Here is a 24,899-nt window from a genome sequence, read left to right on the forward strand (position 1 = left end):
ATATGGTCACAGTCTCACCTTGGTAGCCAAATACAGCCTACATTTAAAAGGAGAACAAGAAGAGGGGACGTATCAAATGTGAAAATGTATTGAGTTACAGTACATTGTGGCTAATTCATATAGATAGATATACATATAGATATATTGTGTTTAGCTTTATGTTCCAACCTTTCCAATGTTCCTCTTTGTCACAAACTAAATTCAATCTTGTTCCTCTGTAAAGTTTGTTGGTTTTACACCAAAGGAAGAGGTCGAGTTTGGACCTATCTGGAAGGGGTCCACCAACAGGTGAGCCAGAGGGTTCTCAGATCTGAGTCAGACAGCAAAGAGAGCTCCACCAGTGCCCAGGATCCCATGTGCTAGCTACATGTGAGCTGTGGTAAAAGTGAGCAGGGTTCAGAACAATGCTGAGGGCACCGTGGATAATTATAAAACAAACCAACAAAACCTTTGAAATGTTTAGATCCAGAACTGGGGCAGATAGAACTTGAGCGGTTAGGTAAAAATAGAAAGAATTCTGAAAGAAAGTCTCAGTTACATATTCTATACCAGACCATTGATGGCGTTAATGTCCATTCTCCACGCCTGAATCTACATGTGTGGACTGTGGATTCTGCTGAACTCATATTGCTAACCTGAGATTCCATCTGGAGGTTGGAAGGCTGAAGACAGGAAGTGAAGATACAGTCTAGCACAGGAGCTGAGGATAATGAGATCTTCCTAGGTAAGTACATCCGTGTCTTCACTGGCCACTCCATGTATTATCCAGGTAACCTTGAGTTGACCAATCATCCTCTTGAAGTGTTGTATTTATCTGTGGTGTTGTTAACTATTATTCTTAGGAACCAGAGTGGGTAAGGTTAGGGAAGGAAGATGAAAGGAAAATAGCCTACCCTCCACCCTCCACTCTTAAAACCAGGACCATGGCATTTTTATCCCCTTTATTGTTTTTCTTGTAAGGCTTTGTTTAATGAAAGGATTCCACTGGCTGCTAACAGATTAAGCACTCCTTGGTTAGATGAATTCTAACGCATTGCAAGAACTTCAAGGATGACCCAAGAAATGTGGACTTTCAAGGCTGAAGATGATGTCAGAAAGCCAAGCAAAGAACGCACCCACGGATCAGTGAGGACAGGGGGGCCTCCCACTTCACTTCTGTAGGTGCCGGCTTGCTTCCTGCGGCTGTTTGTGCCATGAATGCTAGACTCTGCTGTTTCCTAAGGGTTCCAATGGAAACAAAGGGATGGGAGCATCCACATTCCTTTCCGCTGTCACTCTAACTTAACTTTTTACACAGACTATGGGAAAGGAATATCCAAAGAAAGACAGGAAAAGATATGAAATTTTCCCCGACACGGTAATGAGAATAAAAGCCTTCTTTCCCACCCCTCCATCCTGGATGGCAACAATGGCTTCCGCTTAGAGAGCACCACCTACTGGTTAGATGCAGCGCGTGACCCGCTTTAGAAAATCTTGTTAAAAACCTGGTTAATTTGTTTTTCCCAGAAGAGTGTTTTGACCACCACACCATGTGTATGCCTATCTGTGTCTCTCTGTCTCTGTCTCTCTCCCTCTCCCTCTCCCTCTCTCTCTCCCTCTCCCTCTCTCTTTCTCTCTGTTTAATTGTTAATAATTTTTTCATTCTTGCTATATCCTTACCTGACTCCCATTAGGCATTAGGTCTTGGAAATTCATTTAAAAGATAGTGAAGGTATGATCCAAAAATGTAAATAACTCACTCAGAATCTCATGACAGGCCACAGAAGAACACAAGCCTCAAATTGTGACCTGCTTGGCTGCCAAGCCTTCTTTACAGTATAGGCAGAACGTCCACAGAGTTTATTGCAAAAGCCACTAGAAACAGATTCAAAACCAGAGCATTCATGTTGTAGTCAAATAACTCCTGATTTATTCCCTCTAGCTAATTATTCTTTGTAATAAACGCATTTTGAGTAATAACAGAACACATAATTTCTTTCTTCAAAATGCCTTCTGAAGGTCAGGACCGTTAGCAGAGGTAACTATTTTCTATTTTGGTCTGGCTTTAATTTGAGTAATAGTCTGATTGAATATAGATATTTATGACATTTATTAAAAGCTTTTATTACTAATTTTGCCCAGAAAAAAATCCTAATGGAGATGTATTAGAGAATTTCCATAAAATTAATGTCCAGACTTAATGGATGTCTAAGGTATCATTATTAACGGGAATGTTCCATATCCAAAGGATTCTTTGATTAGAGATTAGATACACTTAGATCAGAACTTATTTAAAACTGGACAAATGCCAAAGTATCCCGAAATTCAATTTAAACACATTCTAGAGGCTAATGCTTTATTTAGGTTGAGTTTTTATGATGCCAAATGAAAATGAGCAGTTACAAAAAAAAAAATCGATTGATTTGGTCAGCTAGCCAACTGCAGGATGATCTGAAGGCCATGGCTCCCTCAGTTTGAGTCCGACCAATGTTTTCTTGAAGCTAGTCAGTGGACTCAAAATGAATCTCCATCTGTAGGCACTGACAGCTCCCCCTCCAGACAGATTTTCCCGGCACCAAGAGCCTGGCTCCTAAACAATTCTTCATGGGTCCATGCTACATTGATGGGCTCCTTGAAGTCTCTTGTCTCTCCCAGGGTCTCCAACCCCACCACGGTAATTCCAAACAAAGTGAACAAATCGCCTGTCTCCAAATTACTTCTTGCAAATGGCGTGTCAAAAACAGCAGATGAAAGATATGATGGCTAGCTTTAGTTGCCAGCTTGACACAGCATAGATGCACTTGGGATGAACGTCGCAATGGAGGGTTTCCTATGTCGGCTCTGCCTGTGGGCATGTCTACGGGAAGGGCTGTCTTAAGTTGGTGGCTATAGGAAGGCCCACCATAGGCAACACTATCCCCTAGGTAGGGCATTCTAAACTCCATAAGATCAGAGAAACTGAGCTGAGCACAAGAAAACGCATGTTAAGTTCTCTCTGCTTTTGACTGCAGCTAGGAGGTTACCAGTTGTTTTAGCCCCCACTGCCATGGTTTCCCTCACACAATGAAGTGTAACCTGGAATTCTGAGTTTAAAAAAATCAACCTTCCCCCCCCCCACCCCGAAGTTACTTTTGGATGTAGCACTTTATAATCTCAACAGAACGAAACTAGGACATGAAGGCTCTCCACACTCCCCTTTCCTCTCTGACCTTGACATTGAGACACCTGTGGAGTGTAATCATTTCAAAAGTCACTTAAGTAGCTGCAGTGTCACTCAATTGGTAGTGTGCCCAGGTAGCATGCGTCAAGTCCTAGGCTCAAGCGCAGCACCATATAAAACCAAGCGTGGTGATACATGTTGCTAATTCCAACATTAAGAAGATGGAAGCACAGTGATCAGGAGTTCAAGGTCATCCTTGTCTATATAACAAGCTTGAGACCGGCCTGAGATTCATGAAACCCTGTGAGGAGGGGGAAAAATTGGAAAGAACATAAGCACGTTCATCTCAGTACTCTCAGAAGTCCTAAGCTACTTCCAACACTCTGAAACAACTTAAAATATCCCCCCCAAAAAATCAGAAAATATCAGAAACAGTATCGCAGTGTCAGTCCTCTTTCTACCTGAAGATAATCCTGCTGGTGGCAGGTTCAGTCACCTACCCCTGGAAGCCATGATAAGAGAAGCAGAGGTCACTGGTACTACAGTTTGGGAAAGTCCCCTGGAGTCCATGTATTAGAACCTTAACTCCCGGGCTGGAGAGATGGCTCAGAGGTTAAGAGCACTGACTGCTCTCCCAGAGGTCCTGAGTTCAATTCCCAGCAGCCACATGGTGGCTCACAACAATCTATAATGAGGTCTGATGCCTTCTTCTGGCCTGCAGGTGTACATGCAGGCAGAGCACTGTATACATAATAAATAAATAAATAAATCTTAAAAAAAAAAAAAACCTTAACTCCCAAAAGCCACATGTTGGGACCTATCAGAGGGGAGTGGGTGACAAGGGCTCTGCCCTTAGGAATAGACAGAGCTACTCATGAGTTCGTGGATTCATAATTTATCAAGGACTGGCTTCTCTACACACATGAGCTCTCTGTGATACATACTGGCTCCTCCATGTGATGCCTTCTGTTATGTCATGGCACAGAAAGAATGCCCCCACCACATGCCAATATCATGCCTTTAGACTTCCCAAGCTCCATAGGAGCTTTTTTTTTTTTTTAATCAGTTAAAGAAAAAGAGACAGGCCTGAGACAAGAGTGGTTCCATTTTTCTTAAAAGTAGCCCAGAAGACCCCCGTTATTCAGATTTCAGTCATGACTTCCCTGTGCTACACCAGAAGCCACAAATCAATGAGCCACAGGTGTATTTTGTCTGGCTCAAAACACAGTGGCCCAAATTGCATTTAAAGCAAACTAACAAAACCTGAACTAGTTGCCAGCTTCCAGAGGTCATAAAATTTATAAGGAAGCATGGGTTCCTGGCTTCTCAGAGAAAGCCAGAATGCATAACACTGCCGAGCACATAATCCATATGGTAGCATTTGGCATCGGCACTTCATCTACAGAATCCTGACTCCTCTCCACTTCCCCTAGATGCTGAGTCAAGTTTTCCTATACTTAGTTGTCCTGGCTTATTAGCATTGCCTGCCTAGTCCCCACAGGGATTTGAACTTACGATACCATCATAAACTGAAAATTTAGGCTACAATTTCAGAGACCATCATCTTCAATCACTTCGTCTATACAGAGGGCATTAGAGATCTAAAGAGGGGAACCAATTTAATCCAAATTACCCAAGTTGCCGGTTGCAGAGCCGGAAATAGGCCCTGCTTCTTGCATTAACGCATTGATTTCAACTCCACGGGGATCCGTCTCACTGGCTCTCCAGCCTTCATTACCAAAGGCAACCCTGACAGTGAGCACCGCACCACGCTTATCTCCTTGGATGTGTGGTCTCATTCCATTCTCAGAACTTTGATACGAGTTGGTTGGTTGTGTTAATCCTACACTATGAATTAGAACATTGAAAGCTCAAGAAACCAGGCAAATGGTACACAGGGAAGGTCGGGTCCATCCATGACATCCCAGCACTCTGCACCTTCACCAAGCCTCACCTTCGTGTGTGTGTGTGTGTGTGTGTGTGTGTGTGTGTGTGTGTGTGTGTGTGTACACACTCATACTTTAACAAATTTGTCAACCCCTATCACATCTTCTGCATTCCTCTGAGTATATGTTTTCATAAACCCCACGCTGCATGGGGTGTCTCTGGCTGCCCCATCATCGTGAATAGTTTGATTTTATGAAATCTCTCTTTACTGTATGCCTTAACAGGCAAAGTTAAGACATTCTGTTTACATAGTCTGCCAAAGTTGTGAGTTTTTTCCTCCTCATCCAGAGATGGTCTCCTTGTGTGAATCCTGGACATATCCCTACTCTGAATACAAATGAAAGCCAGGCAGAGAAGACAACATGGCAAAATCCAGGCTTTGATTCTCTTAGGGATTTGGGCAGAAGACCAGAATGTATACCTCTTGCTTCTATCTGTTCCCCCATATACAAAAAGCATCTCTACCTGTTTGGTAATGCTTGTTCAGACACTGACATATTGCAGGATCACCCCAGCCTCCTTCTTGCCCTCATCACTATCATATGATTTTATCATTTGGTCCATGAAATAAAAGTGTAGGCAGTTGATACTATTCATTGAAGACAGTTCTCTTCTCTCCCATAAAAAAATACAGGCCCTTTCCCTTAAATTTTCACTCAGTCAATTAGCTGATGGATGCCAACAGACCGTAGGCAAAGCTACTAGATGCAACCACCACGTGCAAATTGATCAGAAGAGGGTGCCTGATTACATCCTACCCAGAAGAGAGCTCCTCTCTGCCCAGGAAGTAGACTAAGTTCCAACGTCCTCCTGGTGATGAGCTCATCTGATCTCTTTGTGATGAGAATGCCTCCGGGGCCCTCAGCTGACAGCTGCTTCAGCCCAAGCACAACTGCTGAGCCCACAGACCACAAGCACCCTCATCCTCAACAATGCTGATGTCAGAGCCTAAGGAAGGCACATGGGAAGAGGGTGCACATGGCTTCTGGAGCGATGCCACAGTCACCTGTGCTGACTATGGGTTTCTTCGCTCAGCAAAAGTCAATCTGCAGCACTGAGTATGGGAACACACAAAGTACACCAAGAAGGAAGCCGCTGTGCCTCAACAGCAACCCTGAGAAACAATGCATCTCCTGAATAATTGTGTATTCATCAGACATCCACTGAGAAATCAAACAAGGAGTGAACCTAATATTTCCAACAGTACTGGTCCCTCCATGATGCGCCTTCATGTATTATCCTTTAGATTGACTTTTTTTTTTCTTTTTACAAATATGTACCTAAATGAAAACAGCTCAGGCGTTGGAATGACACAGACATAACATTTCATTTCACTTTGAATATTACATTTTTCTACTGTTCTCAAGTCCTAGGTCATTTATTTGCTGACAACTTCTTTGAGCTCAGTTCCTCTGAAGACCTTATAAAATGATGGGACTCAAATTTTCATGTTCAGGTTTGCACCGGGGCTAAAGTTGGAGCACAAATGTATAAAAATCCTAACACAATTATTAGTGTACAGGAAAACACTTGACCAAAGGGGCCTTTGGTTTTAATCTATGAAAGTATCAAGCATAGTTATAAAAATGGCTTGTTCCTCCAACAACAAATGTGTACTTTAATAAAGACTTGATTTTTTTTTTTCAAAAGCCCTTAAACACTCCTAGTGAATCAAGACATTCTGGGAAACGTTTAGCTGGTGCTCAAATGATTCCCCAGAGATGCAGCAATTCCACCCTCACGTTTATATACAAGAAAACTGAACACGTGTCTGCACAGACACTTATCCTGCAGTGTTTACTGTGGCAATATTTACACCAGCCAAACAGAAAACAACTTAAATGTCCAGTAACAGAGGAATAGATAAACAAAAAGATCTCAAAAGTGAATGAGATGTTGCCATACAAATAATGAAGTGCTGACCGGTGCTACGATATTCCTGCAACATGAAAACATTGCGCTAAGTGAAAGAAGAGAGTGAAGAAAGCTGAGATACTCTATGTCACAGTCCTTAGGGAAGTCTGACCATGGTAACCTGGAGACACAAGGTAGACTGACGATGGCTTGGGGCCAGGAGGAAGGGAGGAAAGCAGAACAATGCCTAGGTGACTAAATATTTCTTCTTGAAATGAGAAAACATTGTAAAACCAAGTGTGGCAGTAGCTGATTATTTCTGTAAACATGCTGCATAACCACTGAACTGTACATGCTAAATGACTGAATTGTACAGGATGTGAATTGTATCTCAAAGCTGTTTAGAAAAGCAAAATTTCCCATTAAAAAAAAAAGAATTGGCTTTACCTGTTTAACTGAAGACAGCATATTAGTGCCGTCCCAATAAAAGCTGTGTGGAAAACAAAGACACAACGGAGCATTGTTTGATTCCATTTTATATTTTCTGATTGCTAACAATTGTATGCTGAAGAAAATGGCATTTATATTATAACAGAAAGAAGCACCAGAAACTGATTTCAAAAACACTTAAAGTTAAGAGCAATAAGAAAACAGTCTAAAGATCTCAAGATGGATGTTATTTAAAGGAGACAAGAATTAAAAGCTCTAGTAAAGATTTTCCAAGTCTAAGAAAAAGAAGAAATGGAATATGAATAACTTGATTCACCAAGTATTAAAAACTGTAATATAGGTCTTTCAATACTTAAAAAAAAAAAGCAAGAGCACATACACCAAATAAATAGCAGGAATAAAAATTAGGGGCTGGAGAGATGGCTCAGCTGTTAAGAGCATGTAGTGATCTTGCAGAAGGCCTAAGTTTGGCTCTTAACAACCACATTGGGCAGATCACAAACACGTGGTCCGTGCAGGCACCACCTTCATATAACAGACACACAGACTACATACACATATACATGAACAAAAATTTTACTGCATACATATTTTTTAAAAATCCAAATCAAGTTAAAAATAACTTGAATCCCATCAACAATATCTCAAAATTACTGCATATATATAGATATACAGATATATAGATATATATGATGTTTTTTTCAAGTACATTTCTTAAAAGAAAGCTACAGAAAGCATATTAACTTCAAATTTGGCATGAGAGGAAGTAAGATAGCATACCTGATGGTGGAAGAAGGAAAAAAGAAAAGAAAAAGAAGCTGAGACTCTGAACAGCTATGCTTCGTTATCACAAAACTGGTAACGCCCTCATTCACTGGTCTTAAGATTAAGATGTACCATACAGTGCGCAACTGTGATGCCATTCAAAGACATCAGCTCCATCTGTTTACTGTGCTGGAGATATAATTAAAAAGAATTCCTCCTTCTAATCATCTACCAGAACAGAATTAAACTCAGATAGCAAGCCATGTCCCTGCTCAGCATTTTGTGGGGTGGTTGTACACATGTGTAAAAAACAAACGGAAAGAGCTTCAGAATCGAAGTTATCAGAACGCGGAGGTAGTTTCCATTATTCAAAAGCAATTTCCTGTTGCCTTCTACATAACGGGTAGGTTTAAATATAGTGCTCAGATGTTCTTCAATTTAAATAGAAGAGCAGTACCTGCAGAGAAGGCGCGGGCTGATACCAAAACACACCTGTCAAGGGCTATCACTGTACAGAGTCCCCGATGTCATCATCCAGTCATTTTTGATATTATGGGATTTGTTTGAAATGGTTACTGTCAACTCTTTGAGGTTTTAAAAAATTATAATTATTGTTATTTGGGTTGCAAGCTACAGAAAATGGATCTTCTCATAAGTAGAAGCAATATCATGCAAAACTCAGCAGAATTGGAAATGAGCCAATGAAAATCCAGGATTCCACTTTCTTCTCTCTAAAAAAAAACAACAAATAGCTAAGGTTTTCCCTCGGTGCACCATGAACTCAGCTTAGGAGTTTGCCACTTCCTGTTGGGGGGGGGGGTTCTTCTTTTTACTTCTGAGTTCTCAAGAGCAGGTTAATGAGACCTAGATGGAGGGGTGTGTTGTAAAATGTCAGCGCTGGGGACCCATTCCTGTGTTTTTCCACAAGCAATTCACCAAGAGGACAGATCTGAGGGAGGTGAGCAGCTGCACCATGTGGAGTTACTATCAGGGGATCCTCCTCTGTCGCAGCACCAAAGACAACACAGGATGGCCGGTTTCTTCTTTGTTGCCCTCTAAATGCTCAGGGAGGACAGGATGAAGGGTTTGCTTTCACACATTCTTGACAACTTGCTTTTGATGTGCTGAAATAGGCTCTCACTCATGGCCCAGGTGAACCTTCAGTTGATGATTTTCCTGCCTCAGTTTCTCCAATTCTAGGAACAAGCACATCCCACTGGCAGCCAGTTCACTCCTGAACAGTTTCGAATGAACTCTGACATGTCTCAGAAGCCATTGTTGCTGTTGTTGTTGTTGTTGTTGTTGTTGTTGTTCTAGATAGGGTTTCTCTGTGTAGCCTTGACTGTCCTGGACTCACTTCATAGACCAGGCTGGCCTCAAACTCACAGAGATCCACCCATCTCTGCCTCCCTGAGTGCTGGGATTAAAGGCGTGCACCACCATGCCTGGATGAAGTTCCTAAGTCTTAAATGCGTAGACCAATGAACTTCTTACAGTTAATATGCCTGTAAAACTACCAAACATGATAAAATATTAAGGAAGTCTTACTTGTGTCATTACAGCTTTCCAAAGACTTCCTTTGACTTGTTATTACCATATATCACTTTTTAAAAACTGAATATTACACCGTCATGTCCTACTGACTGTTCTCATGGTCTGCCATCCTTTACTCACTATTACATTTTTCATGTGCATCTGTGCTTCATGTGAAAAGTTCCTTACTTCTCTATAATCACTTGTGTCTGCATCATAACTTATATATCTGTCTTAAGATTAATAGGCTCTTGGGTCATTTCTAACTTGCCACAACTAGAAAAACTCTAATACCCTCAGATACGATTATAAACATTTTTTTCTGCATGACTGGATTGCCGTAGGCATTTTCTATTAGAGAATGTATGGTTGGGTCATATTTTGATAATATCAATCCATTTTTATCAATTGATATTCCCTATCATGGTGTATGAAAAGCCTCATTGCAACAGAACTTTGCCAACACTTGATATTATCAGGATTGGGGGGGGCTGGAGGCGGGAGGGTAGAGGGTTGTTTGTTGTTCTAGATTTTAGTCAGTCTGGCAGGTGTGCAACGATATCCTCTTAGTTTCTCTGTTAGGGGCTTTTAGTTATTATAACAAATACCTAGGGTGATCAATTTAACAAGAGAAAAGGGGTTATGTGGCTCAGAGTTTTAGAGGTTTTAGTGCATGGCCAGTTGGCCCTTTTCTTTGGTCTGTGACTGAGTGGTTGTTTTATAGTAGAAGGGTGTGGCACTGCCCCTCAGAGCAGGAAAAAAACTGGGCTCCCCTCTCCTCATCCAAAAACTACTACCAATAACAGAGACTCCCCAGTAGGCTTCGCCTTGCAAAGGGTCCGCCCCTCCCCCAGAGCACTGTGGACTTGGAACCAAGCCACTAACACGTAACTATTTTGGAAACAGTTAAAATGCAAACTACAGCCTGCTACTCTGTTGGACCTATTTCTACTTTCTGGTCTTTTGACAACAATTCTTCTAAATTGATTTTAAAGTTGCTGTAAACTGAACCTTTCCCCCCCCCCCCAATTTATTTTGCTGACGCTCTACGTGGAACTGTATTTGGAGGTAGAACCTCGGAGGCCTTGAAGGAGTGAATAAGGATAAATTGGATTATAAAAGTAGAACCTTGAACGTACAGCACTTCTGTCCTTATGAATAACATTTTGAGGCATTCATTTGGACACATTTTGTTATGACAACCCAAGGACACTAACACAGGGACTGTTTAGATTTTGGGTTTTCGTTAAAGATGTATTCATTTTCAATATGTGTATGTCTATAGGGAATGAGCCTAAGTGGTGTGTGCATCTGAGTGCAGGTGCCCATGATGGAAAGAAGATGGAAAGAAGGCATTGGATCCCTTGGCGCTGGAGTTTTGGTTGCACGTGAGCCCTCCACCACAGGTCCTGGGAGACAAACTTGGGTCCTCCGCAAGAGCAGCAGGTGCCTCTAACCACTGAGCAATCTCACCATCTCCCAGGCTCCTTAGATTTATTTTTGATGTTTGTTTAATTTGGAAAAAGGAACTTCCTTGGACTTTGCTCTGCAAACATTTGTATTTAGTGGCTCGACGATTCAATTTCTTAACAATGTTTTTGATGAGTAGAAACTCTTAATTTAATATGTGTCAACTTAGAAATCCTGTATTTTCTGGTTCACAGCTTTCATCTTCTCTTCATAAAGTTTTGTCCACCGTAAGCTCACAAGATACTCTTAAACACTCTTTCCTAGCATCATCCACTCTCCATAGCTAAATTAACATTTTATCTGAATTCATGTGTACAGCATCAAAGAAGGCCGGCCAACTGAAGAGATGCTGGGATGGCCCTTCTGACACCACTGTGATTCCATGCCATCGGAATTATAGATCAGGTGACATCTACAAGAACACATCTTCAGATGTTGCTCTTTATGACATCATCCGCTTTTAATTAAATTGTGACATCTACAGTACCTCTCCGGTGTCTCCTCCCCTCACTCTTGATGTTGGTGATCTGTGCTTACTGACATTGTTAGTTTCTTAGGGGTTTTTCAGTTTCGTAAGTGACTTCTGGGACTACACTTGGATTTGCTGGTCCTCTCCGCTGCATGATTCCTCTGTGCTTAACCCATCTCCTGATTGGTCTCCATGCTCCTCCTTCAAACTCCTTTGCCTTTAATTCTCCCTGTAGTTGTTTTTTTAAAGCTTCCTGAGACGTAGTACAACATCCTTACTCTCCAGTTTCTGGTTTGTTTATTTGTTTGTTTGTTTTTTTCTGACTCTCCAGTTTTTTCCCTCCTCTTTAGTGTGTTCACTGAAGGCTGCAGGTTTCCCTCTTATTCCTTAGCTAGTTTTGTTCCAGAACTTTCATATTGTATTTTTAATCATTCAGGGGGAAAGTATTCTGTTTTCACTGTGATTTCTTCAAAACCAATGGGTTACTTATAAGTGAGTTACATTATTTATTTAAAAATTTTCTCTGGTTTTCTAGTTATCTGTTGGTACTTACTTGTAGCCTGATTTCACCATGGCTGAAAATGCGTGATATGCCACGGTAATCTTTTAAAGTTTGTTGCTACTTGTTTTATCCCAGAAAACATGGTCCATGTTGGTAAAGAAGTGTCCCACACACACTTGAAAGACAATTAAGGAAATAACAATAGCTGATTCCTTCAGAGCCTTAGATATATTTTATTTGGAGTTTCTAATAATTGTGTTTGAAATATTATATTAAAATAATTGCTTATTCTAATACTTTGGCTACTTGTTCCTCAAATCAAATTTTGAAGACAAATGTGTCACCGTCTCCTTTATCTCAGTGTAGGTATAGCTTTATATATTGAGAGGCTGCATCATGAGATCTATATGTTTAGAATTATGATTTTTTGCAGTTACCACCTCAAACCGCATTAAAAGCCTGCATTTAGCTCCAGAAATACTATATTTATTATTGTAAAAATGACTTTAAATTAATTTAAAAATTAATGTTTAAGATTAAAAATCAAATACATTTCAAATTATTTATTTATTTTTTTAAAAATTTTGAGACCGTATTTCATTACGTAGCCCTGATTGGCCTAGAACTCATATCACAACAATTCACCTGCCTCTGCCTTCCAAATGCTAAGATTACAGCCATGGGCTAAGCCCAGCCCAGATAGATATATGTATCTGTTCACCTATTTTGTCTGCTATTGGTGTAGACATTCCAGATCCTTCTTGGTGCCTGTGTGGTACACCCTATCTTCTTTCTGATGTTATTCCTTCTCTTCAGTATCCTGATATTTAACACATGGCTCTTGTGATCAGCACACAGCACAGTCTGAGAGGATGGTTTAGATCCCAGGAGCTAATATTAAGTCATTTCAAATAAAATAAAACAACATTTCCTGCACACCTGAGCTTATTAAGTTTGGTCCACATTCACTGTGCCTATGCCTATGGGTATATGATGGGGGTAGAGTTCTCCTTCCAATAACAGGGAACACGGGACTAATTACTACAGAAACTAGTTAAGAGCACAGCTTCCCTCCTGGCTCCTATGGCCCCTTCTATTAGCAGTGGCCAGGACAGGTTAAAACCAGAGACAGCTGTAGCCCTGAGAATACTGGGATCAGGACACAGAGGTGGAGTTCTCTGAAACTAGACCAATTTGTTCATCTAATAATGTGTGTCCACGAACTCTAGTACCCCCATATTTGACCTCATCCCCTGGATGAGGAGGCCTGGTGGTACTCAGAGGAAGGACAGCAGGCTACCAAGAAAAGACTTGATACCCTATGAGCATATACAGGAGGAAGAGGTCCCCCTCAGTCACAGTCATAGGGGAGGGGAGTAAGGGGAAAATGGGAGGGAGGAATGGGAGGATACAAGGGATGGGATAACAATTTAGATGTAATATGAATAAATTAATAAAATATATTTTAAAAAATAATGTGTGTTCAATAGCAAAGACATATCTAAAAGGAATAGATGCCCCTGAAATCATCCTTGTACAGTGAATAATTGGTTATACTCTCACCGTGTGGAATTTTTAATTCACAATCTCATATCTGACCCCATGTTAGATCCAAACTGTAAGGAGATTTTGTTTATACTCATGACACTGTGACTAATACATCTGGCATTAAGTCCTGGACTTATTTGATACTTTTTACATCAGATAATTTAGAAAATTCCTCTTTCTCAATGTATAATTTGATATAAAAACCACTGAAAGTGACAATTGTGCAGCCTCTGTCATCATGACACACCTAAGCAAAGTCACAGATATAAAGTCAGACTATATTCTGTGTTTGTTTGTGTGGTATGTGTGTGTGTTGTGTGTGTGTGTGTGTACCACACACATGTACACATGCATGTGACGTGATTTTAAAAAGACCAGGACCATCTGTATAGATTTATTTTGCAAAACATTATGCCCAGATATATTTGAATGCCCTAAGTTTGTCAAAGCAGCTGGCTGGTAAAATGTTATAACCTCTGAAGTCAAGAAATTTAAATTTATAGTCACCACATTAAGCATGGATGTTAAAGCATTAAAGTTAACACCATACAGAGCCATATAAAATATTGCATGTGCAAGGGGCTGAGTTACGTTCATACTGGGAACCATAATTTAGAATTTCCTGACTTCTGAACATGTAACACATCACAGTACTTGATCTAACTCCTTGGAGCTAATATAAAATATCTTGTGAACATGTTTTCTGTCCAATTCTTTCATCATTTACCTCTTTAGCTCTTGGAGAAGCAATTCATCATGTTAGAATGTTTTCACGCACCTGCACCAAGCTCATATAGCGATGGAGAAGTCAGTGCAACCAGCATTGAGTGAAAAGATTTGCAAATCACTTAAGAGCACCGTAAGTGTGGGCTCTAGATCTGCATCGTGAAAAAAACTATATTTAGCCTCGGGCATTAGTACTGTTGCCTTTGCCTTGACACAATGATGGCGGCATGCTCCTGATGGATGCTTTGGGTATAGGGGTTCCAATGCACTAATGCACGCATGCTGTTCTGTAAAGCTAAAGTCACATGCAAAAGAAAGGGAGGATGGCTTATCTCATGATGGGATGCTGTTGTGTTAATTTCATGGTGCTACGAGACAGAAGCACACTCCTTTTTTTTCAATCTGTGAATGCATGCTCTGTGAGCATATTCTGGGCAGGGGTTGAATGTGCACATACATGAGTGAATGTGGAAGCCAGAAGACAGGAATGCCTTCTACCTCCTTTGAGACAGTATCTCCCACTGATCTGGAGCTTACCAATTAGGCTAGACTGGCTGGCCAGTGATCCCAGCAATTCTCTTATCTTCACTACCGTAGAACTAGGATTAGAAGCACACACCACCACACCTGGCCTTTTTTTTTTCCCCTGTAGGCTCTAGTGAATGAACTCAACTCCTCCTTGTGTGGCAAGCATTTTACTGGCTGAGCCCTCTCCCCAGCTCTTACGATTCACACTACTTAAAGCCACTGTCTGTCAAATACGTATGTCTTCTCCCTGCTCACTGCTTGCCGTCCTTTCCACTGGATCGAGTCTTCAATTTACAGTTCTCTTACCGCAGAGACCTTGTGGCCCTGCTCCACATCAGGCAAAGAAAACCAATGGCCAATGTGATAAATAGATTACTATATTCCAGGCACTGCTCAAAGCCCCAAGGATGTATCAATTCATTGAACAGAGTAGAATAGCCTTGGCTAGCTGCAATTCACAGGGAAAATCTGACCTACAGGCTCTTTGATAAATAGTGAAATTTATAAACATAGCCTGATCCATTCATCTGGGGGTTTCCGTGGTTGTTTTACGTAACAATGGTAGAGTTGAGTCATTGCAAAAATTATAGCTGGCAAAAAAGATAGGATGGAAGGAAGGAAGGAAGGAAGGAAGGAAAGAAGGAAGAAACAATGAACATGTGATTTCTGGTGTCTATACAAAGCATCTGCCACCCCTGTAGCAGATGCTCTTCCTCTCTATGCAGAGAACTTCCCTCTCTAAACCACACAGATAGAAGAATACCATCTGACAGGATCTTTGAGCTTTAGAAAAGACATGTTTCAGGTACAGCAGTTTTCCATTCCTAGTGTGGATGCCTTAATGCAGCCTCTATCATTGTATGGTGGACACTAGGAAATATCTCAGGTCATCATTGGACACTCTATTATCCTGCCCCTCCTTCACTGACCTTACCCTGACTTTGCTTTTTGCAGCTTCAATAGTGGTTACTGGCAACTCCAAGAAGGAAAAGAGCAAACCAGTACAGGCACTTGTTGAATGCCATTTGTTGGCAGCATAAAGCAAGAGGCTGTGTATATGTTGTAAATCACTGAGCCCACTGCATATAGAATCCTATTACTTTCCTTTAAAAAAAAATGAAAACCAGAAAAACCCCACATGCCTCCTTTGCCTAAAAGAGAAGCATCTTTTTCTGGCCCCTCCTAGGGCATCCCTTTTGCCCAGAAGCTACTCTATGAGACAGCCTAGGAGTCTCCCCACATGTACATTTTAGCTACATCACCATATTGCCAAAACATCTGGGGTGAAAAATACATTTAATCATTCAAATTATTTTCCCCTGAAGCAATGCTAAACATCTGTATAACTAGAAACATCTGTGTATTAGTCAGCTCCGGCTACCATAACAAAATACTACAGGCTGGGTGGCTTAAACTACAGAAATTTACATACTCAAAATTATGGAGGCTGGGGGTTTTGGATATGGGTACCAATGTGAGGGTTCCCCTCCTAACTTGCTCAGGACTACCTTCTCCCTGTGGCCTAACAAGGCAAGAAGAGAGAGAGGAAGCTCTCCAATGCCTCTTTTTTTTTTTCCAAGACTTGTCATGAGGATGCCACTTTTATGATGTTATATTGATTACTACTCAAAGGCTCCATCTCCAAGTAAGAGCATACTCAGGATAACCATTATATAGTCTAGGTATTCAGTATGGGAGTAGGGGAAGGAGACTGCTAAGCAAAGGACCAGTAAATCTAAGTACTGGATTCTGAACCACACTGCACAGCCCCTTCATTAGCTACTCGCCATGTCTTCCTATGTGCTTCTCTCTGAGAGATGCCAGTATACCACAACAAAACCCACGCAGGTGACACTACCTGCTTGGTACATCTAAAAAACCATGAGGGTGACACCGCCTGCTTGGTACCTCTAAAGATTTCCCTCAGGGTTAGCATAAGTCTTAGCTGGCTAACCTAAAGACAGGTAAGTATCAGATACTTCCCTGTTTTTGCAGAAACACAGACTTGGTAAATAGAGAATTTAGAATTCCAGAACGAAGGCAGGGTCAGGAGCAAACACCATCAGATCTAGAGGCACACTAATTCTGTCACTGTGGAGTCATAAACCACCCCAGATTGACCCATAAAAGCAGCCAGCACTTGTCATTCACCAGCTGGACCATTTGGTTAAGGTAAAGTAGATGTGGCTGGCTTCTTCTGTGCCTACTTCTAAAAGTACACTCAGGGAGGAAGTAGGGCTGGGGTCTAGGACAACTTCAGTCACAAGTCTGAAATCTGTTTTATTGTCATCTGGTATGAGAGGGATGGGATGACGCTGTTGTTTGGATGCCATACCGTATTCTTAAGGTGGTGGCATATCCCAAGACACAGATGTAGCACATAAGTCCCCTGAGGCTCAGAGGTAGGACTGTTACAGAGACCCCAGCCAACCTCTATTAATCAATGCCAGTCACAGACTTGACTGATTCAAATTATTCAAGAACTGGATTAAATTCTAGGACTAGGACCATATCCCTTCTCTCAACAGAAAAGCCATGAAGACACATAGTAAATAGGATAGATAAAGGATGGGTTGTTTTTTTTTAAGTGGCCCTATTTGTAATCTACCAAAGGAGTGATATCCAGGGAACAGTGGGTGTTCAATAAAGGAATATGCACCCAGAGGCCACCACTCCTTCCCCTCCAGACATCTGTTTTCTCACTAAGGAACCACGAATAAGAACAGGAAGACAGGAAGCAGGGGATTAAGATGCAAGGACTGTATTCTTTGTCACTTTGATTTCTATGAGCTTTGCCACATTGATAATCACTTTTCTCCTTTGAGTCATCAATTTTTCATTCTGAAAGGGAGTATAGGACAGTCACACAATCTTAAAGGCCTTTATTACTTATAGATCCTACATATAAATTAGGCCATTCCTTCTAAATGCTTCCTATTAAACACCTACTTAAATCGCCATTGAGGTTGAGAGAGTACGTTCCAGCCGTTGGGACAGCACTTTGTTCAGAGCCTCGCTGAATAAAGAGTGATTGACTGGGTTTCGGTAGGCCTCATCCACTGAGATTGTGTGACTGAAACCATAAATCTCAGAAAGACAACCCCGCCTGGGAGACTTGTTGAGATATCGTATTTATTTCTTTACCTCAACTTGAGTCTTCATCCCCACAGCCTGGAGGTAAAGCATGAAATTCTAAGAAGACAGCTGCGTACATTCCCTTCTCATAGACTTAGACTCAGGGTACCGCCTTGTCTCATAGGCTGAGACTCAGCACACCATCCCTTCTTATAGACTGAGACTTGTTTATTTTCCTAAGTCTATGTTCTGTCTTCTTGTGAAAAAATATTCTAATAGATAATTGACACATAGTCTAGGGTGTAATTATTATACCATGTTTATAGATTTATGAAATGTGTGAAAATGCAAATACTTGCAGTGTTTGCCCCCCAAACAATCAGCATACTTTTCAGGCATGTCTTCACACTGGCTTCATAATTCCTACGGCTCTGTATCCTCTAATGCTCACTGCCGCAACTGGCATATAATACATGCTCATTAAATACTTTATAAATTTGTCTATTGGGGTGGAAGAAAGAGATTTATTTACTATATTAAAGTTGTGTTTGCAAGTTGCCAAAACAGCTGGCTGAAGAATGAAAACTCTAATCATTTTGGTGCCCAGTTATGCCACACATTCAGACATCTGGGAAGCATTTGGAGTATTCTGCTTTACTCCTGACTGTTTTGGTGTACTACAGTGGCAAGCCTCAGGAAATGACTGCGGGTGTTTGTGGCAAGGGGGATGTGCGATGTGGGAGGTAATATTCTGAAAGTGACCTCTGAGAAGAATATATAAGTAAAGTTGAGTTGAAAATTGGTGCACTCCTCCATGGTGTCTGCCATGTAAATTTAGGATATTTTTGGTCACAATAAACTATTGGCAGCAAGAGTCAATACAGTGTCTACTCCCACCAACAGGAAACAGAGAGGATGGTGTTGAAGTAGTCTTGGCTATAAGTTCTCAAAGCTTAGCCCCAATGATACACATCTTCCAACAAGCCTCCATATGCTACAGCAACTTAATGAAGCAGCATTTATTTATTAAAAGTAGAAAACATGAAGGTTTTGAAGCCATATGAGAAATTATTTATAATAAGTGGCTGGCTCAGATGAAAGCAGAGGACATACCATCCCCCACCCTAGCAGTATTGTTATTGCTGAAGTATAAATGAGTGGTGCCTGGTACCCTCTAAGGACATAGCTTGTTTGGTCAATAAACATGTGCTAGCCCCTCTCAACCCAGCATTGTAACTTCATATGCAGGCCGTGTCAGAAGTCTACATAGCACTCCTTTAAACTATATCCCTCATTAGTTTCCTTTATCCAGTGATTGTGAATTGTTCTGTGTCAGGTACCAGCTCACAGGCTCTGCCTTTGAAGGACTCTTACGGAACAAAAGGTCAGAAGATGTGATAGAAAATGGATCTTAAATATACATTCTGTTGGATTTGCATTTGGACTTTTGAGAGATAATCAGACAAAAATGTCACAGGTCTTTTCCGTAGCCTTTGCTGCCCTTAGGCCCATCAGTACGCAGCACTGATTCCACTGTTGGGGCAGGGCAAAGGGTGACCTCTGAAAAAGACTGGAGAAATGGACTCCTCTTTTTCCAAAGGGGACTGTATTCTTTGCTATACATTTCCTTGCCACTCAAAATTATCAACACAAGAGAGATTCCTCAAAGACTTGAGCCTTCCCCTAGAGATGTTTGTGACTATGAGTCCAAGAAGGTAAATCCCCTCTTGAAATCTGTATCTGATCATCATCATACTCTCAACCAACCTGCCCCACCCTCTATCATACAGTTCACACAGTATGAGGAGATAAGGATGATACATCGATTTGCTTTCTAAATAAATTGTTATGATACAAAAACCATTGGGATAACTGTCATAGCCTACTGATCTACCATTTCATTATTTCCTCTCAATCAGAAGTCACAAAGGGGTCAAAGACCCAAGATCTGCACTAAGGGAGCCCACTGACTACTATATTTAGGGAAGGCAAGATGCTCATGGTTGTACATAGAAAAGAATGAATAAAATAAAACTGATTCTAAAATGGTCATCAGGCATCTAAGCTACACATTGGAATTAACCTCCTCATCTCTTATTCATGCTCTTCAGATTACCAAGGACTGAACTCACCTTCAGAAGGTAAAAACTCAGAGTCTACAAATCTAACCTTCATTCAGGATCAGTCCCTCTCTTCCTCATTGTGGCTTTATAATGTATTACCATAAATTATATCTAGTTATGTTGTTACATTGTTACCTTTATGTTGATGTAATAATATACCATGGCCAAAGGCCATTTACAACAATTCTGGAGGTATAAGAAGAGTCCATCATGGCAGCAAGTAGTAGGAACAGAAAGTTGAGAGACCACAACCCAACTGCAAACAGGAAGCAGAGAGAGTGACCTTGAAATGGGGCTGACCTATAAGCTCTCAAAGCACACCCCCAGTGATGTGTGAGGCTCTTCCACATCCTAAAAGTTGCATGGTCTCGCATAACAGCATCATCAACCATGGGCCAAGTGTTCAAGCACATGTGCCTGTGGGAGGGGCACATGTCTTCCAATTAAACAACCACAGCTGCTTATCAAGGGCTGTAAATTGGGGTTATCAGAGGACTGCAAAGAAGAATTCTAGAAGTGCAGCTCATGGTTGTAATCATCTTTGTGATATCTGTAGGTAGATAGATGATAGATAGATAGATAGATAGATAGATAGATAGATAGATAGATGAGATGATAGATAAATGATGACTGACAGATGATAGATAGGTATGATGAAAATAGATAGATGACATATAAATGATGATGATGATCAAGATAGATAGATAATAGAATGATAATAGATAATAGATAGATAGGTAATAGAACGATAATAGATAGATATAGATGGTAGATAACAGATAGACAGAAAGATGATTGATTGATAGATAGATAGATATAGATGATAGATATGATAGATAGATGATAGATATGATAGATAGATACTAAATTGATAGATAGATGATTGATAGATAGATAGATAGATAGATAGATAGATAGATAGATAGATGATAAATAGATAGGTAGATAGATAGATAGGTTTTAGCTTAAATGCCACTTATTACCCTCTGTTCTTCTGTTCCTTACAGTTGCCTGATTAAGAACATAAAAGTTAGGACCCAGGTTGTTCTCTTTATATGGTATATTCCAACTTAACTTGGAAATTATACAATAATCTATTTGATAGCTTCACCCATTTTAGATAATAGTGTAAAATATAAATATATGATCTCAATGCCCCTATTTAAGGATGGAAAAGTTGTTTAAGGACAAAAAAGTGAGTAATCAGTTCACCATGGACAGGAGGACATTGGCACATCTCAAAGTACGGAACAAAATCGCATTGAAGAGAAATAGAATTTTCCACAACTTCAATTGCACTCCATTTTCCAAATGTGTACCCTTTTAAATGATTAGGGTTTTTAATGATCCTGAATAAAAAGAGCAAAGAGTAAAGAAAATAAATCTCTCCCTATTCAAAATTTGTAGTATTAAAACTAGCCAACAAAAACACAGGATCACTTGGACCCAGCCCTGTGCCATAATTAAATTAGAATGTGTTTAAATTCTTAATGGCATGGTTTTTTACACAGAGTTTGAAACATACACCTAAACACTCGAGCCATCAGGAGTTATTAACATAAAGTGCCCAATAACTGGAGAAGTACCACAGTGAGTTATCACTCCTCCCTGACCAATGAAAGCAGCCCTCCGATCCAGCATCTCAGCCGCACAAACCAAAATTACTCTCTCTGTAGCTTGAAAGCTTTCAGAAAGCACTGGAGTAGCTAAAAGGCTTCCTTTTGCCAGATAATGCAGGCTTGTTTTTGCTGAAGTGTATATGCGTGTTTTCTTTTATATGCTTTCTGTCCATCTCTCTGCACGGATTTAAAAAAAAAAACTATTCAGATCTCAAGAGATGCACACAACATGACCACGGTTGTATTAATTGTCAGTGAAAAGCCCCTACATAAGAGGGGATTCCATCACGGAAAGCTAGGGCTCCTGCTTGTTTACTAAGCTTACTTTGATAAGAAGTGAAAGCATATACACCTAAGTAACCCTTAATATTAGAATATAAGAGATGGTGGACTTGAAACCAGTGGCCATCAGGTGCACATATGGTGCACAGACATACAAGTATGCAAATATTCATAAAATAAAGTGAATAAATAATTTAAGAAAAAAGAAATAGTGTAGGGATCACTAAACATAATCCAAGCTTACCTATAACCCCAGCGGTTAAAAAGAGAAGGAATCTGAAGATAGCTTGAGCTACATACTGAGATAATGATTCCTGAAGAGAAAATAAGACAATAAAAGAAAGAAGAAGGGAGGTAGGGAAGGAAGGGGAGGGGAAATGGCAGGAGGGGAGGGGAGGGGAGGGGAGGGGAAGGGAGGGGAGCGGAGGGGAGGGGAAGGGAGCGGAGGGGAGCACTGTAAGTAGCAAGCTAACTATACAATCAAACGTTTATTAAAATTAGGACTGCCGAAACTCCTTAACCAGCAGTGTTCTTGGGCCAGCACTGGGACTCAGGGCCTTGGCAAGAGCTGTAGTCTCACCTCTCTAGACATTCTGGCAAAGACCCAGGTTGCTTTTGCCAAAGGTGTCTCGCTGATCTCTACCCATTGGGCTAATGCCCCTCTAATCACCAGACCAGGCACTGCAAAGCAATCTCCATAAAAGCAAATGCCAGAGAATTACAGAGTCAGGGTGGACATGATGGTTAACACTACAAGAGCAAGTGGCGGCTAGCAGCCTTCTCATTGTGGAGACAACGTGAATTGATCTTAAAATCCTCCCATTAGTCAAGAAAACTAGCAGAAAAGAAGGTCCTTCACTGAAGGAGTAAAAGTCGGTGTCCAAGAAGGAATTTGGTGGCAAATCAAAGTTTTGAGAGAATGAGTAAGAAAGCAACTTGTCAAAACAAGGACTCTATCATGACCAAATCCAGACCATGGCCAGATTTTATCCAAAGCCACTTTGGGAAGCCCAATGAAGCAAGGAAAAAGACAGAAGCCTGTGGGGGTCAGGGATAGAGTAAGAGGTGAGCAGAGTTGTCACACTGATACAGGATGATCCGGGTGGCCATGAGCCATGTGCGGTGGAGATGAGCACAGACCTGGGGATGTAAAAGCAAAGCTGAGAAGCCAGGAACTATGAAGGATAGAGAAACTATAAAGGAGCAAAGGAGACAGCAGAAATAAGCTGAAATCAAGGTCATAGGGTAAAGGCTCATGTTTATTCAAAGTCTGGTGCTAGGTCAGTATGCTCCTGTAAAAGCAAAGGGCTGGTTGGATGGCCAGGGTTGTAAAGGGGTCTTATGATAACATGAAAAAATATTAATAACAATTACTGAGTTATTTCTCTCTATGTTAGGCACTATTTGGAAGGTTTTATTATATATTACATGGTATATCTCATACATATTATGTATCATAATATATTAAATCTCATATCTCATATATTATATATTATACTATATATTCTTAGTATATATCAGGAATAGTAACATATTATTATGTGATATGTTGTAAATAGCAACAGTCGTTGAGTATTTATATATGCTTAAAACTGTGCTAAAAATTATCTTTATTCATTATTATTGATGCCTGGGTGTGGGTGTATACACATACACATGTGTCATGGAGATTACAGGACAACTATCTTAAAAGGTTTCTGTCTATCCTTCCACTACTGGCTCCTTGAATTGAGCTCAGGTAACCAGACTTGCGTAACAACCTTTTTCCCCTGAGCTACCTCACCAGCCCTGTGCTAAGAATTCAAAACATGATCATTTTATTCAGTCTCCTAACACTTGTAAAATCTCATACATAAAAACTCTATACAAAGACCCAGAACTTTCTTCCCATGGTTACAAACAAGGTTTCAGAACAAAGCAGATAATAGTGTGCTAAATTTATGTGAAGATACTATAAATTTTCATAACCTAAATTGTTAACTCAGGAAGACTCCAAGACACAGAGCTTGGAAGAAGCGGGATGAAGGAAGATGAAAGAAAGAAGAAAACAGTCATTCAGTTCTGAGGTGCTCACTGAGCTACCAAACCCAAAGAGCTATTGGCCTTCATTTCAGGAGTAGAAACCACAGCTCAGAGAAGTCACACAACTACCAGTGGTCCAGCCAACATCTGTTGTCTCTTTCTGTCTGTCCTGTTTAGGAAAAGCCAAATACAGAGCAACTTTAGCTATAGTCAGTGGATGATGTCCGAAAGATCAGCAAGTACTTGTTTATCTTTGAATCCTGCCTAACACCACAGGCTGTGGCCAGAGCCCAGCATCTAAAAAGACTTCATCACTGCAAAATGTGCCTGAGGCTGATGCCAAGAGCGGTCCCTCATTGCAATTTGTGATAACTCATTAGAGGTGCATGAGACTTTTTGAAAGAATCAACACTCCCTATTATGCTGGCCTGGGAGATACATGTGGGCTTTGTTAGCATCAGTCTTACAGCCAGTTCATCCAAAATTCCCAGAGACATGCCAATGTCAAAGGTCAACTGAGTTACACTTATTGTTAAGTCTCTCTCGGGCTGGGAATGGAGCTCAGTTGGTAGAATGCTTGTCTAGCATGCACAAAGCCCTGGGTTCGCTCCCCAGCACCAAGTAAACAGGGTATGATGCTGCGCACCTGTAATCTTAGCACCTGGACAGTGGAGACAGGATAATCAGAAGTTCAAGGTTGGGGTTGGAGAGATGGCTCAGTGGTTAAGAACACCGCCTGCTCTTCCAAAGGTCCTGAGTTCAATCCCCAGCAACCACATGGCAGGTCACAACCATCTATAATGTAACCTGATGCCCTCTTCTGGCCTACAAGCAGACAACACTGTAT

At 40.8% G+C, this 24,899-nt stretch overlaps 1 long non-coding RNA gene across 1 annotated transcript in view; it reads left to right on the plus strand.

Moving 5' to 3' along the window:
* Positions 1-449: 449 nt before the first annotated feature.
* The window catches only part of LOC311595419, a 75,220-nt gene continuing 50,770 nt past the window's right edge, over positions 450-24,899 (plus strand). Inside the window, exon 1 of the long non-coding RNA XR_014778438.1 lies at positions 450-724. This is a non-coding gene — a long non-coding RNA (uncharacterized lncRNA). The remainder of the gene's footprint in view (positions 725-24,899) is intronic.

The sequence above is a fragment of the Acomys minous genome (assembly GCF_964271855.1).
Source record: "Acomys minous genome assembly, chromosome: 4".
Classification (NCBI taxonomy): Eukaryota; Metazoa; Chordata; class Mammalia; order Rodentia; family Muridae; genus Acomys; species Acomys minous.